At 42.8% G+C, this 22,216-nt stretch overlaps 1 protein-coding gene across 1 annotated transcript in view; it reads right to left on the bottom strand.

The window, feature by feature from the left end:
- Nucleotides 1–16,501, bottom strand: part of LOC124048942 (BMP/retinoic acid-inducible neural-specific protein 1) — a 179,507-nt gene extending 163,006 nt beyond the window's left edge. Inside the window, exon 1 of the mRNA XM_046370130.1 lies at nucleotides 16,111–16,501. The gene's annotated coding sequence lies outside the window, so the exon portion shown is untranslated. The remainder of the gene's footprint in view (nucleotides 1–16,110) is intronic.
- Nucleotides 16,502–22,216: the final 5,715 nt, after the last annotated feature.

Below are 22,216 nucleotides of genomic sequence, written 5' to 3'. Positions count from 1 at the left end.
CAGGCAACGTTCTTATGGACAGACACCTCCCGGAGGCGATTCAACATCAGATGTTTTATCCCTCTCTCTCTTTCTCCATCCATCCGCGGTCTGGTTGTCTCCTGTTGTGTAAGAAGAACCACACTGTTTGCAAATCTCCCTCGATTTTCACACGGTGGCCTCAGGGTGTCTGGAATATGTATTTTGAATGTTGATGTGATGTGTTTACTGAGGCAGAGCGAGGGAAAGTGAGAGAGGGAGGGAGAGAGAGGTAGAGGTCACGTGAGACCCTGAATAATCGGATAAAGAGAGGAGGTAGTCTGCCTCAGCAAATAACTGAGAAACAATAAAGGAGGGTTGTTTGTACGAGCCCCCTTTAAACGGTCATATTCACACAGCAACTCCCGAATCCACTCGCCCCTCCTGGCTCATTGAGGAAATCATTCTCCATGCGTGTCTCGTAGCCTCCAACCACCCACTGATCGATGCCTTCCTCAATCTCTTTGTTCCACAAAGTTCACAGAAACTGGAGGCTTGTCCCGCATTTGTATTCTGGATCCCAGGGAGGTAGGGAGAACAGGGGAGAATGAAGCCTGCTGCTTTGTGGCCGCTTATCTAACAGACATGGGGCAGGGTGGACCAGTCTCTAGGGGGGTTCAAGTATATTCAATCCATCCTGTGCTTTATCCAGACATAGGTTATGACATCAGTTCAAGGCGGCCTTGATGCTAAGCTCCCTGTTGCCAGATCTATTTTTGACAGGCACAGACGTGGTCTGCTCTGCACTGCTGTCAGGGGTCCTGTTTTAGAATGTATTTGGTCCAAGTGGTTTGAGGTAACACAAGCAGTAATGTCAGAAGTAACATAAGCTATGGATGGATGTCATTCCAACATGGCAGGTTTGACTCCTCTGGGAATATGTTACCTTATGTATTAATGCATTCGAGGGGGACAGAGGGTTGGAATGGAGTGATGGTGGAGAGTGATGGAGAGGAAGGGAGAAAAAGAGGGGGAGGGTTTTGCCAACACAGGGAGATTTCAGAATAATGAGAATGATTATGACCCAGCCTGCAGCGATGTCTGGACAGGCGTGGTAATGGCCTGCCACTTGCAATTGCAGGGAAGTAACAGAAATGGGGCGAACAGGCTAACTCCATTGGATTTGTCCCTTCCTCACTTCCCTCCTTTTGTTGCTTTATTTAGGACTGCAGTGGCACTCTGACCTGCAGAAGGCATGGCTCAGCAGGCCCTCCCCTCAATAATTAAATGCCTGGGTCGTTTGCAACCAATCAACTCATTCCCGGCATCAATGGCCAATTTTAAAAACAAACTAATTCACTAATGGTCTGAGTTATTGTTCCAATTTACCTGGCTGCTGAACTATTGTCTTCCAGTCTATTCCAGGAGGGGATGATTCAATGGGGGCCGACGAGAGGGCAGACGGGGCAGTGGACGGGGATGCCGGGCGGATGGGTTTTATGCATCCTTCTAAAGCTAAACTGACTCTGTAAAGCCAAGTAATTAACAAGGTCTGAAGCATGTGGAAGGAAGACCAACAGCTTGGCTGGTCAAGGTGTCGCAGTATATGATCCAGATAAATTAGCTACAGTGGCTACCCTAACCAGGAATTAAATTAAACAAAATATAATTCACTATTATTGTAGAAAATTATAAGGCAACGGTTTTCATTATTTTTCATTAGATTTCATGACTACAGTCACTCTATCCAACTTGACTATTTCATTTTCTCCATGAATGGGAGGTCTAGCTGAATCAATTATTCCACAGTTTGATAAACTGTCACACGTGTATGGATTTCAATATTTTCTGTGATTGTCTTTCTCTCTTATCAAAAAAAAAACATTTTAAAAGGACAAAAAGGACAAAAATAACACTGTCCCGGCATCCTAATGAAGCAAGAGCACCATAGTAGATAGGCTAATCATTCATGTCCTGTCTCTGTCAGCAAAACACAGACTACAGTAAGCTACAGTACTTTCAATTTCACATTAGCTGTTGTTCGTCCCTCACTGCCGTGAAGTAGTGACTGAATTGGGGAGAACAAATTCTCATTCCGTGAGGAGAAGTCCATGATGCTAGCTGTCGAACAAAATTACCTTGCTAGTGCAAGCATAGCAGAATCATTCTGATTTCTCGGTCGGCGCTAGACACTTCTACCACGTCTCTGAAAAGCTAGCAAAGGCAGGCTATGGACTTTCGCATCTGTCACTAAATCTACCACCGCAGGTGTGTGTGTTATAGATGAAGATTAATCATTTGTCAAACTGCAAATTGGCTTTCAAGCGCTCTAGCTAATTTGCTCTGTGGTCTGCTGATGAGAATTCTCTTCCGCTGCTTTCCCCTCGTTCAAACTGTATGTCCCCACTTGTTAGACATTTGTTTCCGCTACACCTATCATTTAAAAGTAGAGGAGAAACAAAAGAAGACGAGTGCTGCTTCAACCCTAATAGGTATTTCATGCAGCTAGCCTGTTGTAATGCTCCAGTGAAATTATGTAAGATGAAAGGTGGAAGCACTGAAGCCCCACTTTCATTCCCTGAGCTGGTCACACTCCATGTGTACCCAGAGGACCCCTGACATGAATCAGACCCCGAACTGGGCTGCGGAGAAAATGTAAATGACATTACTCCCCACTTGCGGTTCTTCTGTGCTCACACATGTAAATGTCAAGTGATGTTATCGTGACTGGCCTTTTCTACGATCTCAAACAAAAATGAGTGTAACAATGGAAGCACCAGATACTGGGAAAAACAAAGTGTGTGAAGTATGTGTGTGTGTTGTAAACCATTGCTTGTACAACAACAAAACAAGCTACACATACACAGTGAGTCTGAGCCGCAGCACTGTTGATAATTCTCTAATTACCTGTGGAATTAAACAGTGGCGCATGCCTCCTGCTACCCCCTACTGTGACAGATCCATCATAATGTGTATCTGTACAAGAGCATTTAAATCTTCCCATCGGTGCTGGATTGGGCTGGAGGGGGTGACGCAATGTTGTTGTCAGGCAGCTGAGAATCGCAAGGCTCAAATTGAACCACAGGGACAGCTTTTTATCTCAGAGAAATATGTGTGGAAATGTTCCCACTTCATCAGAGTGGAAAGATGGATGACTCGCCTCGCTCTATTTCAGTATCAGAGGCAGGAGTGTGCTGAGGATAAAAAACATTGGTGTTGTCCTCCTCATCCCTGTCACACACCGGGACCATTCACAAGGTGATGCTCAAAGAGAAGCGAGCCAGCCATTGACCTTCATACCTCAGCAAACCCTATGGAAATTTGCCACACATCACATTTTCCATACAAACCCCTGAAATAATAAATAAACTGTTGTTTCCAGCACATCCTCGTTCGCACAACGCCTAACGCTAACCTTTCGCTGAAGAGTTTCCAAAGGAGGGCTTGTTTGCAGTCAGTTCTTGTTTTCCTGTCTCTCCTGACAAAAATATGGAACAGCTGCTCCCCTCTTCAGGGACCGGACCCCTGGTGCTATGCGGAGCGAGGTTCCGTCCCTGCTGCAGTGCGTTATTTCCGTCTGGGCCTCCGATCCGCTCTCCCCCTCAGCCCACCTCCGTCCCAGTAGCATGCCTGAATTTACTGACCTAATTTCCATCCCCAGTACAATGTTTATCCCCATTTCACTTCTTGACACATACTGTACAGTGCCTCCCGAGCTGGAAGGAGACTCTCTCTACTCCGGGCTGCTATTCAACCGTCGCCTCACTCTGAGGAGACCAGTATTAGTAGTTTTAAAGGGGACGATCAATGGTTCCATTGTTCTTAATTCAATGTCATAAATTGGTGAAATGGAGGGAAAGCAGAGGGAGCATAGAGGGTGCTACCCATATATCAGAAGGAATCCACTGAGGCACTAGCAGATTGGGGGGGACAAGCCTCACACTCCCATCTCAATTCCTCCTTCATGAAACAGCTCAGCAGCATCCAAAGCCTGCCACACATCTGAGCTAGCAGATGCAGGAATATCAATATTGTGAAGTTGTTTTTTTCAGTTCCAAAGACTGAGGCCCCCCCTTACGCTGAATGATCAATATTGAGTGAGGTCCGACATCAATCATAGTTTTAATTCTGGTACTTTAGTGTATGATTATGTTATAGGAAACTGAGCATGTTTGATGGAGTATGTATATATCTGAGGACACACGTAACAGACAGACATACTGTACTTAAACACATACACACCAACACGAGTTTGAAACTACAGTACATCTCTGTTTCTCTTTGTGTAGTTGAAAAGAGGTTGGGTGGTCTCTCTGAGAGTAGCAGCACTGCTCTGTTCACTAGCCAGTGTGCTGTTTTAATGACGGCCCTCACAGTCTCAGCTGTTTACTATCTTCTAGCCACCAGTAGAATTGGCCGCCTCTGCCTGATAGACCTGGATGCATTTCAGTGCAGTGATTACCCTAGTGTCAAGGGCTCCCTTGGCAATGATAATCATCCCTGACTCGAATGGGGACGAAAATAATTATAATTTGGACAGGAACTATTGAGACAGTTTGGCACTGTCTCACAACAGATGCAAACAGGAGCTGCCAATGAATTAAAACAGAAAAAAATATTAGTATGGTATCTCTCTGTTCTGACGATGTCAAGGCCTCCAATGATACAGTCATAAACAGAAGCGCCACGGCAGCTGTAACTGGACGATTGCCTCTACAAACAAATGGAGGTCACGACTTTGCCTTGCTGTTTCCGATGATTATTAAATGCTGTGTTTTTGCACTGAGGTGGGGAAAGGTTTGACATTGTGTGTTTGATAGAATTCATGGGAGTTCTGTAACTGCCACCCAAGGCTTTTTAGATGGTGTTAAGCGGTAGAAAGCAGTTGGAAAGTGGTTTGAATGTGTTCAGACATGGAAGCAGAGCAAATAAGTAGTACTTTGCTCTATCCATGGTGATAGCTTAGCGAGGAGAGGTAGTGAAAGGTGGTGTTAGTGGTGAAGATATGTGCTATATGGCTCTTTTTAAATGTGTGCACATACACAAACAGACACACTTCAAACACACACACAGACACACACACATAGACACACACGCACACACACACACTCCATATGCAGAGGCATCCAGGGTAGAGGTTTCAGGGCTGATATGACTAAAAGGATTGTGCATTTCTGCTGAGGGAGTATCTTTATTTTCTCTTCTTCCTTCCCTGGTTCACGGTGCAAGGTTATCATCGGTAAAAATATGCCCTTAATGTTGGTTCTACCACCCAAATTTGACCAACCCCTATTTTAAGCTTGAAAATAGAGTGCTCCTGACCCGTTGCCTTTGAATTCCCTCTGCCACTCATCTTCCCCTGAGTTGTCCTCTTTCTGAAGCTCCCAGTTCATATCCACGGGGCTAATGTGTTCATTTACCATGCCAAGGCAATATTTCAATATGTAAGTAAACATATCGTAGTGCTGTCCATGTGTATTATGTCCCTACACAGTGAGATTCATCTGCCAACACAAGTGCTGATCGAATCTATGGTCCATGTCACTGAAAGGGGATGTCGTCTACTCTGAATAATTCAAGGACCAGATTTTCCAAACTTGCTCTCAGTGCCATAACAGAACTGGGTGATGTTGCAAGCCCTCTGTGAATGTAGGTTATTCCATAACCAGAGCCGGTGTTAGTTTCTCTCTATCGAGGAAGGAGTCTGTATTCATACAGATCACCCCTCATATCCCTAGAGACCAGTGGTTATGAAAATTACGGATCGAATCAAACAAAAAGAGGACTACTCCAAAAAGCTAAATAATTGGTCAATGTTAGTGGTCAGAAAAATCAATCATACAATGAGTGGGTCTAATCCTGGATGCTGATTGGTTAAAACCACATTCCAGCCAGTGTCTATTCTACAAGTTACCACCGTCTAACTCTATGCCTTTGAAATGCCTATTTAATCTGTTCCATCTCACTGTGCAATCCACTGTCTCATCAGCCCAGCCAGACAATTTATAAACTTGATCTCCACTATAAAAAGCATCTAGACATTATCTCCCATTTCTTTTCAACTAAAAATTGGTTTTCAATAGTGGAGATTTGTATAAACCTTGCTGTCTATCTCTCTGAAATATGCAACATTGTTTCAGTAATGAAATTCGATCTCCAGGGCCTCCCGAGTGGCGCAATGTTCTAAGGCATTGTTACTACAGACCTGGGTTCATTCCTGAGCTGTGCCGTGGCTGGGAGTCACATAGGATGGCGCACAATTGGCCCAGGACTGTCCGGTTTAGGGGAGAGTTTGGCCGGGGGGCTTTACTTTGTTCATCACGCTCTAGCAACTCCTTAAGACAGGCTGGGTGCCTGCAGGCTGACCTCAGTCCCCAGTTGAACAGTGTTTCCTCCGACACATTGGTGCGGCTGGCTTCCGGGTTAAGTTGGCGGGTGTTAAAGAGCGCAGTATCCATAGATACAGACTTTTTCCCCCTCAGGAGACTGAAAAGACTTGGCATGGCTGCCCAGATCCTCAAAAAGTTCTACAGCTGCTCCACCGAAAGCATCCTGACCAGTTGCATGACCGCCTGGTATGACAACTGCCCGGCATCTGTAAGGCGCTACAGAGCAGCAACCTTACTCACTGGGGCCAAGCTTCCTGCCATCGAGGACCTATATACCAGGCGGTGCCAGAGGAAAGCCCAAAAAATTGTCAGAGACTCCAGTTACCCAAGTCATAGTCTGTTTTCTCTGCTACTGCATGGCAAGCGGTACCGGAACACCAAGTCTAGGACCAAAAGGCTCATTAACAGCTTCCACCCACAAGGCATAAGACTGCTGAACAATTAATTAAATAGCCACCGGACTATTTACATTGAGATACCCCCATCGCTCAATTTGTTTAGTACACTGCTGCTACTCAATCTTTATTATTTATGCAGAGTCACTTCACCCCTACCTCCATGTACAAATTACCTGTACCCCCACACACTGACTCAGTATCGCCTGTATATAGCCTCATAATTGGTATTTTATTGTGTTGCTTTTTATTATTTTTAGTTTAGTAAAATAACTCTTTCTTGACCTGCACTGTTGGTTAAGGGCTTGTAAGTAAGCATTTCACAATAAGGTCTACACTTGGTGTATTCGGCGCATGTGACAAATAAAGTTTGATTTGAAAGAGTAACCATAAATTAATAAAAATAACGTTTTTAATGACAATATGTAAATCATTATTTGAATATGTTGGTAAGTGTTGTATAAAAGTGATAATGCCCTCGAAGCCGATGTTTGGAGCCTAACCACACCTACGCTAATATATCCTCCAAATACAAATATCACTTAAATATCACAGCACTCACATTTTTTATGTGTTCCGTTCAAAAGTTATCAAAACATAACCCTTCTTTTTGCAGGAGAGACAGTTCAGTATGGCTTCCATTGCACATTTTTCTGCTCACTATAGCGACTTCTACACGCCATGGCCTATGCTCTGCCCTACATTGTTGATGTGCTGACTGTGCGTAAAGCCTGGAGAGGATACTGTACCTGCTTCAGCTAGCTTTACCTACACTGGCCTCTCCATCATTAAAACTAACAGCACTACCTCCATCAGCAGGACAACACGCTCTGTGGTGATGTGTGTGTGTGTGTGTGTGTGTGTGTGTGTGTGTGTGTGTGTGTGTGTGTGTGTGTGTGTGTGTGTGTGTGTGTGTGTGTGTGTGTGTGTGTGTGTGTGTGTGTGTGTGTGTGTGTGTGTGTGTGTGTGTGTGTGTGTGTGTGTGTGTGTGTGTGTGTACATTCATGTGTACATGTCTGACAGAGTATTTGATTCCTGCCTATTTGAGTATGTGTTTGTCCCTACATGCCCCCTACATGTCTCTGTGGATCAAATGAGCATCACTCCTTGCTTGTCAAAAACAGCAGCAGCACATACTGTACATGTCAGTGGTGGTATGTGTGCAGTCAGTGTCCTGCAAAACATGGTACAGTACTGCATAACACAGTGGTATTCAAAGTCGGGGTCATGACCCCTAGTGGGGTGTAATCGCAGTGGAATTGCAGCCAAATAAAATTGAGTACAGATTATTGTATGGGACAATAATCAACGTTTTGAAAAATATAATTTGAAAAAGAAAATGTAAGTGAGTAAATGCATTTATTGCTTCTCTTAATTTTTACAAGATAGATGAAAACATTTACCTATGTTAAGGTTATGTCATTAGATTTGTGTTGGGATCAGTAGAAATTCTGGCCCAGAATAATGGAGTCTGCAGAAATTTTGGCAAAAAATAAATGCTGTTTTTGCTGAAAAAGTTTGAATACCACTGGTGTAACACAACAACACCAACAGTGATCATAGGCCACCAATTAGTATGGGTCACGTTATAAACCCCTGCACTGTTTGAAATAAATCAGTAACAAGCAATAGGCTGATTAAATCATACATGAGATATTGTGTGTGTCTGTAACTCCCTGTATCTCACTCTGTCAGCAGTTTGACAACATCAAACATGACTCATTTCCGTCTCAGTGCCTGGGACCCATGTGTGTTCTGGGGGTTTTTCATGAGGAAAAGGCATCACGTAGTAACAAATAGGCCCACTGTCAACGACTGCATCACATTCATATTTCAAACGCACTGAGGCTTTGACCAACGTCTCGATTAATGATTGGAGGGATTTGTCTGTTGTGTAAAGTGTAAAGTAAGCGTAAATAGAAGCCAAATCTGGGAAACAACCGATAACACTGATTTCAATAATGCATGGGCAGTGTTCTGGTGGCTAGGAATTACATGTGACTTCAAATTAGGGAACACTCGAATGTAGAAAACAGTTGATGGAGTTCGGTTTTCCAAGCCTATGTCATTTAATCATCCTCCACTTGGGCACACAGCGTATTACAAATTACAGTCGGTCTACTCAATCCACATTTGACCAATTTCTCTATGGCTCAAAATAGTTGCAACTGTTTCATCCATTGAAGTGAATAGGCATCGATCGAAATGGGCTGAGGTCAGATATGGACATGTCCATCAATGCAGTGCATGTAAAAGCTCTCAAATTAGAATTCAGCCTTGAGTCAATGCCAAACAAACAGAGAGAGTGGGGAGAGTGGGACGGAGGATTTGGAAAGTCTGGAACATGGTTCTATTTGGCCTGCAGCAACAGAGGACTATATGAGCTTCCACAGTAACAGACTTTTTTAATGATGCAAAAGGTACCACTGACAATGAGGTTGTTTCACTGAAGTCTATAAACTCAGTTGGCTGTTAGAAGCAGCCAAATGACTGGGTAGCATTGGCTTAGGATAAAATAAGACCTTAAAACTATCAATTGTCTGATATTATTGTATAAACTATCAATCACACTCAGGCGCAATATCATGGTCATCAACCATTGCTGATACTGTCATTACTAAGGTAACCAAGGTAGCCACATCACCAGAAGCACTCACCCTTACCACAGAGGGGCCATTTTCTGAACTCTAGAAATGGTCTCACGGTAGGAAAAGGAAATTACTTCACACTCCTAGAGCAAGATTTCCCTTTCTTTTATATGAAGGGGAAAAAACCATACTGATGTATTCCCCTAGTTCAAATTTCAAAGTCATTGCCTTGGAAATGTCTCCAGAGTTTATAAAGCAGTTTCCACAGTCTCCTGAACACCTCGACCTCCATCGCCCCTCTCCCCCCCATCCTCCCCCTCACCATCACCCCAAGCTCACCAACAAGAATCATGGGAGAAGCCCCCTGCAATTAGCCTCATCTCTAATAGGCATGTACTCCCCATTACGTGATCATGAGGGGACAGGACTACTGGCTTCCAGTGGCAGAGAAGGGAGACAGAGGAACTAGCACTCTATAATTACTGTTAAATCAAGCAGACTGCCTGCCTCCTGATCCTCTTTTTCCTCCTGCTCCTCCCTCTACACCTGGCCACAAGTCATTGTGAGGGGCCGGACAAGTGATGTCGAAAACCGCCTGCACCAGGCCTTTTCCCCCCCACAGCTGATACTGCAGATTAGTTGGGTAGATTCAGGACTGCCTGACTGACTTGTTTTCTTTTGGCCCACAGTCCCTTCTTTCAAGTCTGGCTCTCTGTAAAAGGCTGAACTCTGAGCTGAACAATGGCACCAGATCAAGAGCTTATAGCCAATACCAAGGCAGCTGGGAAATCTGAACTTCTCAGTGGCAATAAAGAATTGATGAAGATACGCAATGGATGAAGACATTTTACTGAAATGACTTCATGAGTTACTTTAGTGTTGCAGGCAGTCAGTGAGGATGATGATGGTTTGGGTGGTGAAGAAGTCAAATCTCATACCATTGCAGATGTTCCTAATGTTATATCTCAGTAACTTTCATATAGCTCATAACCATTCGTCATTGAGCCAAAGACATTCTCCTGAATCACCAATACGTATTTTCACATTTCTAACTGGGTGAGCAGGCAAAGTCAGAACATTTAGAGTTTTAGGGATTGCCACGTAAGAGATGCTACCCCGTAGCAAATCTGAATCAACAACTTGAGTCATCGTAAATCCCTCCATTTCTACATAGTTGACAAATTACAACTTACCAGACATTAGGGCTTCAATTGCACATGGAAGCATATTGCGGGTGTAGCAGTTCGCTGCACCCACAATAACATCTGCTAAATATGTGTATGTGACCAATACAATTTGATTTGACAGACCACCATCCTGAATTCACAACTCAGTTCATGGTAAGAATCTACCTTTATTAAAGAGAAAACAGATCTTCAAAACAGATATTTATTTGATCTCAAGGAAAAAACAAAGGGCCTGGCTGTTTTTTCTCCTTTCTCCTATTAGAAAACATGAAGGAGAAAGTGGGTTTAAACAGCGGCGTTTCAAATGGGGGATTAGCATCAAGACAACGCTAATACCCTAATTTGCCAGAGATGGGAGACAACCGACCAAGGCACAGAGAGAGAGAGAGAGAGAGAGAGAGAGAGAGAGAGAGAGAGAGAGAGAGAGAGAGAGAGAGAGAGAGAGAGAGAGAGAGAGAGAGAGAGACACATGGAATTTCTAACTGAGCTTATAATTTTTCTGGCAGCCAGCTCCCACACTGTACTGCACTGACTGGGGACTGACTTGTACCAGTGGTGAGGATGAGCAGCCAGCTGGCTGGAAGGAACCCCCCTCCCCTCCAGGTTGCCATTGTTAATCCCAGCAGCCTCCGCAAGCTACGGTAAGAGGGCGCTCCAGCTGGTGAGTCCCACCATGGATGCCCAATATTACCCGTAGGGGAGTCTCTTCTCTCTCTTCTTTCCAGCCTGTCATGAGGTGAACAGGAGTCTAGAGTCCAATCCAACATGCAAGCAACCAAGGTACTGAGCTTCTGCTGCTCTGGGTTTTTCCTCATCATTCAGGGATCGTAATTATATAATTGTATGAATTATAGAGGTTAATTAAGCCCAAATGGCAGCCCAAATGGAGGCTTTGTTATTTATAGAGGTGTAATGTGGCTCAATGGATATCCAGGCAAAGCCATAGATAGATACTGTACATTACTTTAACTGTAAGGATTCTTAATGTTACTATGACTGGTGCCAAGCATGACGCATAGCCTAAATGCAAGAGTCATGATGATAACAATGTTTTATCTTAAAACAATGTTTTAGTCACATTATGCATATTGAGCAACAAGTGTCCCGTTAACGGGACACCGATCCATAAGAAGTTTTAATGTGAACATTTATACCTGCATGAATAGGGCCGCCCATCAACATACCATGAGACAACAATTGCACATGGTTTTAGGAGTGGCAATGTGTTTGTGATTGGGAAGCCATAAAGTCTTCATTCGTGTCTAATAGCTTTGACAGTGGTGGCATAAAACCAACCTGTTGATAGAATCAGGTCATCAGCAAAATCTCAAACACTAATCTATAGTTATACAACCTGTCTCTGTCCATCAGTGAGCCATTGAAATGCATACCAAGAACAACCCTTATTGCACGGTAGTCCTAGATTTGACCAAATTAATATTTGGATCTTGACAGCGAAACATTTAGCAATAAAATAGTAATACATCCATTATTCTAAACACGTATGCTGCTGTCTAATATGTTGTCTAAACACAGAAAATGCAGGCTGTAAGATTTTTTTAATTCTACAAAAGAAATATAAATCTGAGAAGACCAGATACAGTAAACAATGTAGGCTCAGAGGCCGTAAGATTTCCTTTTCATTATTATATTTCAATTGCATTCTCTCTCCTGAGGCTAATACCGTTTATATTCAATCATGGCTACAGCAATATTACAGCCTAAAAGTAGGAAAATCAAATTAGCTTATTTTGCAAAACTGTTTAAGGTGCAACAAAGTTGCCAAATCCATTAATTACATTCAACAATTAATTGTCTATCTAATCCATCAGAAGCGCAACGATAACTATCAAATTATAAAGGATGAGTAAAAAACAATCCCCAAACAAAATCTTGCACTAAATTGGATTGATTCAAGTCAAGGTTATCTTCACAAGTTTCTGCAGCCTACAATGTCTATCCAGAAATACTTATCTGGTCAATCAATGTCCCTCAGGCTATGTTCCTCACTCTCCACAAATAAATGCACATTTTCCTTGGTCTATCCTTTGGGTACATTTTGGGATTACATTTGTGAATTTAAAGAGATATATGGATTTGTTTAATCCATGAAATGATCAGTAAGTAGGTGGACATGCACCTGAGTCAACCTAATTTATACTGACCACATAATGGATTTTCTTAAGGTAAACATGTTTTTGGCCTGGTCTGGTCGATGGCTAGGCTGACGACAGGTTTTGGCTGAAATTGATTGACTGTTTTCATCTTTGTTGAATGTCAGTAAAGACTGTATGTATCTTGATTCAGGGTGAATCATTACGAGCTCTGTTTGTGTGCGTCAAATAAATCTACATTTTACACATTTCCATACAACTCCATCCACTTCCAGGTTATAAAAAATTGATATTTCACAACCACAAAGATGTCTTCTACAGTGGTTCAAGATTTGTTCATCTTCAAGTTCTCCACCAGTGTCTAACATAGACACGGTTCTCTCCCTGATGAAGGTGCAAATATACACTGAGTGTACAAAACATTATGAACACCTTGTCATGTCATGGACTGACCAGGTGAATCCAGGTGAAAGCAATGATCCTTTGTTGATGGCAATTGTTAAATACACTTCAATCGGTGTAGATGAAGGGGAGGAGACAGGTTAAAGAATGTTTTTTAAGCTTTGAGACAATTTGTTATCCAATAACACTGTGTGGTTTGGGGTAATAGTCAAACAATCCCACAATAACCTCATGTCAACTAACACATCCTGCCCCAGTGGAGAATTGCAGGCCAGGGATTTGGAATGAAGTTCACCATCTGTTTTGTGTTGCTCTGACATGGCATGATTTGACCCCTGTTGTTTTTCTTCCCATCAAAACAGGTTTTTTATTCCCCCTGGGAGGAAGCCTTCCGGGGCACTCCAGCTGGAAACAGCACCCACTGCTAGTCCTGCCAATAGTGAAGATGCTTGATGCCTCTTGGCAATCAATGTAAGACAGTTAGCTCTTCTAGCTCCAGCACCGAGAGACCTTGTATTTGATATTCTTGTCCATACTCAAGGAGAATGGACCACTACCTACCTCCCAGCTTATCTATTAAGGGAGACTGTGCTACTATGCTCTCAAATCCATTAGTGTGTGTGTGTGTGTGTGTGTGTGTGTGTGTGTGTGTGTGTGTGTGTGTGTGTGTGTGTGTGTGTGTGTGTGTGTGTGTGTGTGTGTGTGTGTGTGTGTGTGTGTGTGTGTGTGTGTGTGTGTGTGTGTGTGTGTGTGTGTGTGTGTGTGTGTGTGTGTGTGTGTGTGTGTGTGTGTGTGTGTGTGGAGGTGTTGTGCGCACCCTTGTGTGTAGTCCTTTTTTGCCTTTGTGAATCATGGCAACATGAGGTTGCAATCAATCCATCATTGGAGTGCACAGCACGCGTCACAAAAACATTACGCTGCAGCATGTACCCCCAGTCTTTGAATGGTTAGTCAACACAGGGTCACCAAGCATGGGACATAGCTGTAGCCTCAAGCTACTGCTGGCATTTTCTTTTTGGCATTTGTGATTGTGAGCTGTTTCTCTTTGAAAATAATTACATGTTGCCAGCATGTAGGCAATATAAAGGCCAACAGATTGAATTAGCCATTTGAAATAAAACAGCCTTTGTTTTGTGGCTCTAGAGGGGACTTGATGAGAGCTATATCGATTGACAACTTACTTTCAACTTTGTGTTGATCACAGGACAGGCCACATGATAGCATGGATATGATGTCAATATTGATATTGACAATGACAATGACAGTAAATCTGTTGAAATTGCTACTGTAGCCCACTTCTATCTTGGTAGATTCCCAGCTATATGACATTATTATGATTTGAATAATATTAAGATGTCAACAGATAATTGATCTTAGATGTCAGTTTGAAATGACTTCTGTCTGATGTGGAATGTAGGAGAGTAAACAGAGTCCATGATTTATCTGCCACTGGGAGGGGGATCTGAACAGAGGGCTGAACAGTAAGTTACTGAGAATCGCATAGCCATTTAAAAATACAATATTGATACATATATACTGTAAATGGACAAAGTAAAAAAGTAATTCAAAGTATGAAACTCATTGAGAAGAAGCATAAGAAGAAGAACACAGTCATTAGTTGTTAAAACGATGTGCACACCGAAAGAGTAGTTGCATTTCTAATTTTGTATCCATCGACATCAGTCAATTATCCTGCCTGTAGCGGATTACGTGACACATGGCGCAAAAGAGCGCGAGCTCCCCCCGCAGTTAGTGAACAGTAGCGCACTCATACAACTTCCATTGAAGGAACGGAGGGAGAGGCAACTTTGGATCATTGGTGCTACCTCAAAAAATGACATATCCTTCCTGATTATAATTGTTCTGTTCTGTTTAATCGATATCAATTAGCCATTAACATCAGCATCATTGAATTATTGATTGAGCAGCTCTCCAACATGGCTATATCTGTGTTGAGAATGTAATGAGGCAAATCATATTGTCGCATATACCGGTATTCCATAGTTATACATATTTTTACACACACACACACACACACACACACACACACACACACACACACACACACACACACACACACACACACACACACACACACACACACACACAAACACGCACGCACGCACGCACGCACACACACACACACACACACACACACACACACACACACACACACACACACACACACACACACACACACACACACACACACACACACACACACACACACACACACACACACACACACACACACGACCTGTCCAATCTGTTTGAAATTATTCACGGATAAGATCAAATAAGTGACACACAATTTCCCGCCTCGTAACAACAGAGAGACTGAGGCTAAACAGTAATGCATTTCACCGTTGCAATACAGAATGGTCAATATACATGTCGTATGAAATATTGTAAGATGAACTGATATGGACTCCCATTGCACAATCAACTGCAGTAATGTTGATATAAACCAACAGGGCAATGTGAATCAACGTTTGAGCTGCAAAGCGGGTGTTCTAGAACAAGATAGACAAGAATAGACAAGCATATTAAGATGCTATGCCGTCGAACTTCATAGGGCCCTGGATTGAATCAGACGGGCCATTCATTGAGGCGAGGGGCAATGTGAAAGAAAGTGTGCGTGGACTGAAAACTGATTCTTAGTGGTCTCTCCCCCTCTCCAATCCGCTCTTTCATTCTCTCGACTTCCTCTGCAGCCTCCTCCCAATACATTGCCAACACTCCGTCTCCAGTCAGTCATATGTAAAAAAAAAAAAAATGCAACCTATAGGTTCTAGTATCTAACGTTGTTCAGCCCCACAGTAATGGACATGTAGTAACTTTTACTTTAGATAAATAACACCGACGTAGTTTGGACACATGAAAACCCACATAGGCTACATATAAGACGCAAAACCTGACAATGATAAAGCAGAAAAATGCATCGTCCAAAAAGGACAGTATCATGCTGATCATGCAACATCGCCATAACTGTCCAGAGGCTACAGCATAACCTCCAGCTACTGTAATAACGGGTAGAGTATTTATAGAAAATAACACGAAACTTATCTAGGGCTTACCTAAAACTGATTTACCCACTTGTTCGGGAATCTGTGGTCCAATGTGCTTTAGTTTTCTGGCCGAAAACTTCTGCTGGAGCATATGTATCCAGTGTGCATGCTGGTAGCTCAATCTTAGATGTTGGATTGCGGATGAGATGGTGTTCCTTCTCATGCTCAAGAGAGAGAAATCCTTCGGCTCGGCGAGGTCGTATACATTGATACACGGAGAGACACAGTGACCAAATCGACCTGAGGGGAAATGGGGGAGCTCAACTGATCGGAAGAAATATCCCGATGTGTTCTAGCGAGGGTCTGGCTAGCTCGGATCCGTGAAAGCTGTACGCAGGTGGAGAGGTGGTAGGGTGGATGTCAATGAAGGTAGTCAGAGATGCACAGACTGAGCGAGTGCAAAAGCAAGCGAAACTAGGGGGAGGTACTGAGAATACCGTTTTGTATTGTAGAGGACGGTAATGCCAGACAGTAAGGGGTGGGACTGGAACACATGAGTCCAACGGGGGAGAGAGGGGGGAACGAAGGATGGAGGAGGAACGAGAGACCGTGTCGTGACTTTCTGTGTTGATAAACAACAATTATAAAGATTCAACTGTGTGTGTGCGTGTGTGGGGGGCGACGACGACAAAGGAGACAGTGTAACAGACGGTAAAGCAACCCCGAGTCGGACTATATGCAAACGGAGAAAAGTGTAGGGAGAAAAGTGTAGGGTCTTGGTTTGAAAATCAGACGGGCCATTCATTGAGGCAGATTCCGGATAAAATCAAAGATAGACTCATACGCAATGCATGACGAGCACTACACTACATTGTGCGCTTTTACATAATTGTGTGTCTACTTCAATGGAAACCTGATCAACTAAAACAGTCAGGAATGAAACCCATCTACGCAGGTCTCTCTCTCTCTCCCACACACATACAACACACACACACACGCACAATCTATCAAATGAGGAATAATAGCTGTACACTGTGCCCAGTAAATGAATAACCAGTGACCTTGTGGGATTTGTTTGCACCCTGCAAGCTGAGAAACGCTGTGGAGGTGCTGTACAGTGTCCTCAAAATGCTCCAGAATGGAGGGCTGTGCATTTTGTCTGTCCATGGTCCTGAAAACGTTCCAGAGAAGCGATTAATTTGGCTTGTCACTGTCCATGGTACTGAAAATGGTCAAAAGGCCTATGCAATGCAGTTGGCTTTCCAGTGTTTCAGAGCCTATGCATTTCGAATGGCATTTACAATGGCCTTTAGTTCGGCTTTGAGAAGTGCATGGTTCATATCATTCACAGGTGGATGACTCCACATAATTACTTTTATGGGGTTGATAAGATGACATACTGTACCTTGCTAGGAATTAAGATGACATACCTTGTTGGGAATTATCAAAAATGTGCACAACAGACAAGTTGTCATGGAAATATTGCCTTTGGAGTTGAAGCTCATATTTTCCCTTTGATATTAGGGGTTTATTCACAGTTGAAAACAACCAGAGCATCCATTGATCAGCATTACATTTACCTCTAACGTGGCATATAGACCACCCACGACAGTTGTAGGAGCTCTGTACATGAATATCGACTGACATTTGCTTATGGTTTCAAATATAGTACATGCATACATGCATGCACTCAAGCACTAAACCACACACACACACACACACACACACACACACACACACACACACACACACACACACACACACACACACACACACACGCACACACGCACACACGCACACACGCACACACGCACACACACACACACACACACACACACACACACACACACACACACACACACACACACACACACACACACACACACACACACACACACACACACACACACACACACACACACACACACACACAACAAATAGTATTGCACACTCTACACTCAAAACCCAAACAGCAACATCTGTAGTTGCCTATGCCATATTTGTTATAGTTGGTTGCTGAAAATCTAATATTTGTTCTGCACTTTTGAGTTCATCATCTTTACGTCTCAGTAGTTTTGCCACTCACCAAACTCCAGGCCCATATCACCTAAATAGTTCTAACTTTAGCCAGGCAGAAATGATCCCATGCCCCCCTATTAGAAGTGAGGAGCTGACTTGTCCTGCCTGGAAAGCTGCTGGGGTGTTTGCTAGACTGACAACCTACTAATGGCAGATCTCTGAGGGTAGCAGGGAGACGTGTTGAAGATAATTCTCCATCTCCCGTGCTATTCCACACTGGCCATGGTCCTGTCATACAGCCTGGGCTCTCTGGCTGAGCTGTGAGAGAGAAGACAGATGTCCAAATACCCAGCAGCTCCATCCGTCATTATATTTCCATGATGATTTTCTCAATTCCTACAAGTAGAGGGCATGGGGATGGAGACAGATCAGTCATAGAGAAAGAGTGAGGAGAGAGAGAGAGAGAGAGAAAGCGAGAGAAGCAGACAGAGAGAGAGAGACAAGAGAGAGAAAGGGGGAGGGAAAGAGAGAGAGTGAGAGAGAGATAGAGAGGGGAGAGCGAGAGAGGAGAGGGAGAGAGAGGAGGGGGAGAGAGAGGATAGAGAGAGAGAGAGGAATGAGAGAAAGAGAGACAGCAAGAGAGAGAAGGAATTGAGGGGTTACCACCCTGGCCTTCTCCTTACTCTAATGAGAAACAATCTCATCTGCTAAAGGTTACCTGGGCAGTCAGCAGTCAGCCCAGTACCACATGCTACACCATCTTCCTCCTTCTCTTCCTCCTCCTCCTCTTATAGACCACCTCATCAAACCTCAATTCAATTCTCATAAGGCCATTCCTCTGACAGCAAATGGCAGTTTAATTGTCCTACACTTAGGCCCAGGATGGTGCAATCCACTGGTGCCTGTGTAAATGTGACAAATGCAATGGTGCTGACAAAAATGCACTATAAGTAAGTTAAAGGTCGATGATTCCAAATATAAAAAAATATGGATAAACTGTGAAATATATACAGTATATATTTTTGGGGTAATGCACAAGGGGAGGGAGGTATTTCATAATGTTCTGATTCCTCCGTGCTCTGGATAAGAGCGTCTGCTAAATGACTTAAATGTAATGTAAATGTACACGTGATAATTGTATATTCTTGTCTAGGCCTGATGTGATTTGGATTATTCCTAAGTGCTATATTTTGCTTATACCTCACCAGTTTACTCCACTAATCGACAGACAAGTTACAGTAATAGAATCTGAGCTTGGCTTGACTTAAGGTTCACTCAGGACCTGATATTGATATACAATTCAACAAACTCCAATAATTCCGTCAGCACTGATGGCAGGGTTTATAACAGAAACCGTAAAACAGGAGAGGAAAATAAGAGTTCACACTCTCTGAAGTTAACAGGATTCCAAAGGAGCGACCTGAAAGTATTTAACGAGGTGCAAGGTTCTCATACTGTCATCGGGTTAATATGAAGAAGCCATGACTGATGCTGGGGCGTGAGCATGGTTTACTGCGCTGACAAATGACTTGGGTAATATTACTTTACAGGGCCTGTATTCATAGATCCTCTCAGAGTAGGAGTGCTGATCTAAGATCAGGTCCATTTTGTCCATGTAATGTTATTCATTATGATTTAAAAGGCAACATTGATCCTAGATGAGCACTCCAACCCTAACCCTAACCAGATCTTAGTGGATATGTGGGAGGGAAATGCTATGAACATTTACATTGTACTTTCCAGAAGGCTTCCCGTCTTGACTTCTTCATAACACCAGACAAGCTATGCATAACATTGCAAATTATGGTATAGTCTACAGATTTGAAGATTTTGAGTTTTAATATAATTGACATTTTAAGTAGCACCGCCTCCACTCTTACAGCTAGTATAATCTCCAGCCATCCTAGTATAATCTCCAGCCATCCTAGTTTAATCTCCAGTCTTCCTAGTTTAATCTCCAGCCTTCCTATTTGAATCTCCAGCCATCCTAGTTTAATCTCCAGCCATCCTAGTTGAATCTCCAGCCATCCTAGTTGAATCTCCAGCCATCCTAGTTTAATCTCCAGCCATCCTAGTTGAATCTCCAGCCATCCTAGTTGAATCTCCAGCCATCCTAGTTTAATCTCCAGCCATCCTAGTTTAATCTCCAGCCATCCTAGTTGAATCTCCAGCCATCCTAGTTGAATCTCCAGCCATCCTAGTTGAATCTCCAGACATCCTAGTTGAATCTCCGGCCATCCTAGTTTAATCTCCAGCCATCCTAGTTGAATCTCCAGCTATTTGCACATACTGTATCTTTTGACTGGTGCAGTATGTTCTTTACAGAGTAGCCTACATTGTCTTCAAAAGGTATTCACACCCATTGACTTTTCCCACATTTTGTTGTATAGCAGCTTGAACTTTAGATTTCGTGCCACTGATCTACACACAATACCTCACAATGTCAAAATATATATATATTTCTTGAAAGTTTTACAAATTAATAAAACATTTTTAGGCTGAAATGTCTTGAGTCAATAGGTATTCAACCCCTTTCTTATGTCAAGCGTAAATACGTCCAGTAGTAAGGATTTGCTTAGTCCGTCACATAATATATTTCAGGGAATCACTCTGTGTGCAATACTAGTGGTTAATATGATTTTTGACTTATTAACCCATATCTGCACCCCACACATACAATTATCTGTCAGGTCCCACAGCCGAGTAGTGAATTTCAAGCACATATTCAACCACAAAGACTAGGGCACTTTTTCAATGTCTCACAAAGAAGGGCACCTATTGGTAGATGGGTAACAATGGGGAAAAAAGCAGACACTGAATATCCCTTTGAGCATGGTGAAGTTACTACTTTGTTACGCTTTGGATGATGTATCAATTAGGGTTGTACCATTATACCATTAGCTAGAAGTTGGCTAATGTTAGTTAGCTAGCTCACTAACTTTAGCTATTATTTTTGTCTCTGTCACACTAGACCTGAATCAAACATTGAAACCAGTGTCCAAATGAGTGAAGACCGATATTCGGACATTTTTCCTGCGTAATGTGAGTTTTTCTTAGTTACTATAGCAATGTAACATTGTCGACCTGTCAGTTTCCCTAGCTAATTCCTTACTTTTCACACTGGCACGGTATTAACAGCTCTACAGGCTTTACTGTCATGGTGCACAGTCAGTACACAACACTATGCTCATCATGTCTTAGCAGGATCAGATGGTGACAGGTGTCCCTGCAGTGTCAGACAGCCAGGGAAGACCAGTCTATGGAGCTCAGTTTAATTTTGCAGCATATTATAACAATCAGTGAATGGATAGAAAGTTCCATCTTGAGTTGATGGGTAGGTTACAGTCTGGGATCTGGGAATAATGGTCATTTCAATTATTGAACCATTGATTCTATTCTTGGATAATATCATGTATAAATGTACAACAAGGGTATTTCTTTGTCATGCCTCATCTGAGCAGGATCAGATGGTGACACAGGGGTCTCATCAGGGTCAGGCAGCCAGGGAAGACCAGTCTGTGACAGATACAACACTTTATTCTCCCTGTGCAGCAAACACTGGAAAACTAAGAAGCTTCAAATATTGATACTATTTTAAGTCAGTCTGACAAACCTCTATAGTTGTTTTTTTCACTCAATGACATAAAATGTTAGGAAGACCTGGGAGACGATATTGACAATGATGATGAAGATGATGATGAATGGATACAGATATGTTAGCATGCCCCGTCATGATCATATATTGTCAGACAGAAATTACTGCAGTTTTAGAACATAGAACATACTATATGCCAGTTAAACTGAATATCATGTACTCATCAATGTCATTATTCTGCTGGAGATGTAAAACACAAAACGGGACATATTTGGTATTTCCAGGTGTGGAAAGCTCTTAAAGACTGACCCAGAAAGTCTCACGGCTGTAATCGTTGCCAAAGGTGATTCAAACATGTATTGACTCAGGGGGTAGAATACTTACACGCAATTACCGGTGCACGTAGGCCAATGGATTCATCTTAATAATTCTGACTGTATTGATGTGCCACTGATGTGGTTTTGCATCTCTAAATGCCCAATCAAGTATCTAATGCCTCAATCTGCATCATCACGTCTTCTCTCCAGCAGGAAAATTGCTGGAGCTGAACAGGTCTCTAGC

This window comes from Oncorhynchus gorbuscha, linkage group LG11 (genome assembly GCF_021184085.1).
Source record: "Oncorhynchus gorbuscha isolate QuinsamMale2020 ecotype Even-year linkage group LG11, OgorEven_v1.0, whole genome shotgun sequence".
Taxonomy (NCBI): Eukaryota; Metazoa; Chordata; class Actinopteri; order Salmoniformes; family Salmonidae; genus Oncorhynchus; species Oncorhynchus gorbuscha.
Note: the sequence above shows the minus strand (reverse complement) of the source record. Positions and strands in the feature narration are given on the sequence as shown.